The sequence below is a fragment of the Dreissena polymorpha genome, chromosome 12 (genome assembly GCF_020536995.1).
Source record: "Dreissena polymorpha isolate Duluth1 chromosome 12, UMN_Dpol_1.0, whole genome shotgun sequence".
NCBI classification, from domain to species: domain Eukaryota; kingdom Metazoa; phylum Mollusca; class Bivalvia; order Myida; family Dreissenidae; genus Dreissena; species Dreissena polymorpha.
In genome coordinates this window covers 35,231,817-35,236,537 of record NC_068366.1, presented here as the reverse complement: position 1 = coordinate 35,236,537, position 4,721 = coordinate 35,231,817, and the positions used below count along the sequence as shown (strand labels likewise).

Genomic DNA, 4,721 nt, shown 5'->3' with positions numbered 1-4,721 from the left:
GTTCCCAAATAAAAACCACGGATATGGCAAGCAGTTCGACGCATAATCCCAAGAAACTAGGTTTTTCATGAGAACCTAGGTTCTCATGAAAACATAGGTTTTCAAATGAGAACCTAGGTTCTCATGAGAACCTAGGTTTTCAAATGAGAACCTAGGTTCTCATGAAAACCTAGGTTCTCATTTGAAAACTTGGGTTCTTGACGCCATGTGCAATCTTCAAGCGAGAACCTAGGTTCTCATTCTGAGAACCTAGGTTCTCATTCTGAGAACTTAGGTTCTCATGAGAAACCTAGTTTCTTGGGATTATGCGTCGAACTGCTTGCCATAGTACACTTTCTGCTGCGTCATGATAAACACAGACCTACTTTGAAGTGTTTTACGATGTGGTATGAAGCCGCGATTGTATAACTCAAATAATAATACAGGCCATTTCATGCTGCAATTCATATAAACAAGGAAAACAAAACAATGTTGAGTTTTATTCGATGCGTTATAACTTTAATAGAGTATACACTTGTACAAGCAGTTTTAAAATATAATATGTATATTCGATAATTTTGAGCAAATATAAAATCTTAAGTAAGAAACATGGATTGATAAATAGAAAAACACAGAATAAGCAAAGATATACGGTAGTGTAAATAATGAAGCACTATTCAGTGTTATAATGTTATGTTTTCTAGTCCGCTTGATTGTCTTCTATCCGCTCAACAGTGGTGCTGAGTCGTATAGGAATCACGTGGTTTTCAATGGCATGTCGATGGTCTTCAAACCTTGTCCAAACCCGACAGCCGCAGCCAGTGCAATGTTGTGATGAACCCTCATCGTGGTTTCTATGAACACGCTGAAGAGCAGCATGTCCGTCTAGAACGAGTTCTATTCGCACGTTGATTGAATGACAGCTGTTTAACGCAAACAGTGAATATTAGAGGCATGAAACGTACATGAATTTCTTTCAGTTTCCTCTAAACAGCAAAAGTACACAACGACATCTTACATAGCATGAACGAATGATTTTTTTAAACATAAGATATTGATGACAAATGACTGCAGGAATAATATTAGGGTTTAAGAAAGCATTTTGTTTGCCTTAATGAATTACTCTAAAAATTCCATTTTTTATGAATTTTTTGGGAAACAAAGGGTTGCGAACATTAAAATAATGTTATTTGTTTTTCAACCGATAACTGGTACAGTGAGAATACTGGATACAAGGCACAAATTCTGCAAAACATTTATAATTATGATGTTTATTCTTGAAAATGTATCTTCTGTACTAACTTTAAATACCACTTTTGATCAGAAAATCCATGGATAATGATGTTTTAATTGTTGATTTTGTTTTTAATGTCAATAAGCATATATATATTTAACCTAATTTCGAGTATATTCAGCCTGTCAAGAGTTCATCGACTTTTTATACTAAATGAAAACATTTTCAATAAACGTTAGACATTTAATAAAGCAGTTCATGTCTTTACAACACAATAAAGGCAAGAGTTTAAAATAAATAAAACGCTATACCCGTTTGGCTGACTTGGGTTCTCCGTCCTCGACCCTTTTTTGCAGAACACAAAAATCACAAGTAGAATTATTGCTCCGATTAACGTGATAGCTATATCAGACATTGTAGTTCTTTGTTAATCAATATTGAAAAATCCGTTTCAATATAAAGAAATTTTGCGTAAAACTTTTCCAACAGGCCACCCGTATCCGTTAGCTTCATCCTCATATTCCCGCCGCTTATGCTTATATAGCAAGAATTTAACTCCGATTAACCTTTTATTTATCCCATTTAACCAATTTAACAGTTATATATAAACATGACTGAATGTTGGGATCCCAATTCACGGTGTATTTGTTCGGAGGCAGTCTACAGTTTTGTAGCCCTATTTGCGCATTGGCCCCGGGCCAATTTCCTTATGTTCAGGCCAATTTCCTGAACATAAGGCGTATGACCTAAACAAAATTGTTTTTTGACTCCAGGAGCTTAAATGTAAGTATAAATGGTCAATATTCTAGTAATTTCACATGTTTTCAGTAATTCGAAACTAAGTTACCTGAATTTTAGTCAACAACAACAACATGCTCAGTGAGATGTAAACAAATGTACTTCCTGCTTAAAGCAGCCGGAATTTGATAGATTTCAACGGTGGGTTTAAATAAGTTAGCAGTGCAAAAAAGTTCAATGGTAATGACCCATTTTGTCTGGCTCAGTTTGAAAGCATTTGCTGTGATAGTGCAAAGCATGTTGTCCACTGTGTGCGTATTCTTACCCGGAAAGATAAATGTGATTGCCGGGTTTATCTGAAAATGGGGTTTTTACGGGCAAGTTCCGAGACCTCCGAAAATGTCTATTTTACCCCAGATACCAGTTTAAAGTGCATTTTCTGCATTGTTTTGTGCTTTATTTGCAAGCTGTTGATGAGCTGCACTGAATATTGTCTGAATCTATTTTCAGGTTGGGACTGAAGGCCTTGTTTTGAGGGTGTTTTGCAGACCAGTGGTTGTCGGCCTGGTGATTTTCAAGAAAAACTGTAGACTGCCCCCTTAAGGTAAATATCCCAAATTTCACACCCAACGCCCCATAGTCAAAGGTGACATGTTTTGATAAAATAGAGTCATCAACACCTGAAAACAGCTTTCCCATTGAATTCTGAGCAATTTTAGCAGAGATATTAACATTCCAGTAGGGGGAGGTAAGCCTGATTTTTGAAGAAAACCCTATTTTGCTTGGTACGCACATCTGCTTTAGAGACGCAGTCTTTGTTTCTTTGTGCGATATGCTTAGTTGTTCATGCAAGAAAGACTAAGCTGACTTATTTCAACTATACGTACAACATTAAGTGCCTTTCAAACCATTTAAACCCCTAAATGTGCAGACACTTTGATGAAAAGTGAGTAAAAAACACTGATTTGAAGGGGAAAAACATCACAATTCATTTATTTTTTTTAACTTTGACCAGTGTAGTGAGTAATTTTTGACTCAGGATGTAAGCTGACACTCATTGTGAGTGATTTTTGGCAATATGATTATATCTACTTCTCATATCTGTGCAAATTGAGTGATTTTTAGACTTGCGGAGAATACCGAAAGAATGACCAAAAAGTTGCGTGAAAATGCTGCCGCTGATATGCTCACTAAAAATAGTCTTAAATTGTACATTGCAATTATATTACAAAGAAAACCACCCAGTTTCATCCAGAATTGACTGAAGAGTACAAATAATTCAAATTTCGATGGGTTTAAAACTTTGGACTGCTATCTTAAGGAGGCAGTCTACAGTTTTGTAGCCCTATTTGCGCATTGGCCCCGGTCAATTTCCTGAACATAAGGCGTATGACCTAAACAAAATTGTTTTTTGACTCCAGGAGCTTAAATGTAAGTATAAATGGTCAATATTCTAGTAATTTCACATGTTTTCAGTAATTCGAAACTAAGTTACCTGAATTTTAGTCAACAACAACAACATGCTCAGTGAGATGTAAACAAATGTACTTCCTGCTTAAAGCAGCCGGAATTTGATAGATTTCAACGGTGGGTTTAAATAAGTTAGCAGTGCAAAAAAGTTCAATGGTAATGACCCATTTTGTCTGGCTCAGTTTGAAAGCATTTGCTGTGATAGTGCAAAGCATGTTGTTCACTGTGTGCGTATTCTTACCCGGAAAGATAAATGTGATTGCCGGGTTTATCTGAAAATGGGGTTTTTACGGGCAAGTTCCGAGACCTCCGAAAAGGTCTATTTTACCCCAGATACCAGTTTAAAGTGCTTTTTCTGCATTGTTTTGTGCTTTATTTGCAAGCTGTTGATGAGCTGCACTGAATATTGTCTGAATCTATTTTCAGGTTGGGACTGAAGGCCTTGTTTTGAGGGTGTTTTGCAGACCAGTGGTTGTCGGCCTGGTGATTTTCAAGAAAAACTGTAGACTGCCCCCTTCGTATTTGTGCGTCGTTGTGTCTTTGTGCGATTTAGCAGCAGTTAGTAGGACCGAAATCGCACAGCGGTGATGTAAACTGCACTATTCAGTTTAAACCATCCAAGGACGCGAATGTGTTAAACAAATAATTGTGTCCCGATTGTGTATGTTTACGATGGATTATTTAAACACATCGTGAATATTAAACAGTGTTGGACTATATTACTCGAATGAAACCGGTGATACTGCATTTTCGATTTCTTTAAAATTTACTCGAATAACGCGATGTTTTGTTGAACAATTGACGAATAAAGAAAGGTGTCAGTGAAATTTTCTTTTACTTTTCTATGGAAATCTTTGATGAATAAGACGTTCCTTTGTCAGTCGATCAAAGAATGTCTATCCACAAAAATTTGCCTGCTTGCACCAAGACCAAGGGATTTAAAATGGAAAAGATGAATGGCGATGAGGAAATGGATATTTGATGTTGTGTTAAGCATTTTAACTCATCATCGAAGCAAACAAAACTTGACGAAAATAAAAAAAAATATTACACAACTTTGGTGAGAAGAACAAGAGCCATTAGATATTTGACTTTTTTATGCAAGTTAGTAAAACGTGTAAAAAAGAGTTTTTATAGACTCAAATTAACAATATCGGCAAGGATAAATGCTGAATCATGCTTGACGGAGGGGTACACATTTTGTAAGTTCAAAATGGCAGTTAATTTTGTTTTTATTATTTTGAAGTGATGAAAATAAGAATTTAAGTTTGAAAAAAACGTCTGTGTTCTACTTGAGTGT

General features: G+C 36.0%; 2 long non-coding RNA genes across 3 annotated transcripts; one reads left to right on the top strand and one right to left on the bottom strand.

Annotated features, from left to right (window-relative positions):
* Positions 1–466: 466 nt before the first annotated feature.
* On the bottom strand, positions 467–1,803 carry LOC127852219 (uncharacterized). Its single transcript, XR_008036137.1, has 2 exons — positions 1,525–1,803; positions 467–902 (listed from the first exon to the last, which is right to left on the bottom strand). It is a non-coding gene; the product is annotated as an uncharacterized LOC127852219 (long non-coding RNA).
* A 261-nt stretch (positions 1,804–2,064) lies between these two features.
* On the top strand, positions 2,065–3,992 carry LOC127852215 (uncharacterized). Of its 2 annotated transcripts, none has more exons than XR_008036133.1 (3): positions 2,065–2,152; positions 2,462–2,555; positions 3,848–3,992. It is a non-coding gene; the product is annotated as an uncharacterized LOC127852215 (long non-coding RNA). The 2 variants fall into 2 exon arrangements; XR_008036132.1 differs by having other exon boundaries at positions 2,071–2,191.
* Positions 3,993–4,721: the final 729 nt, after the last annotated feature.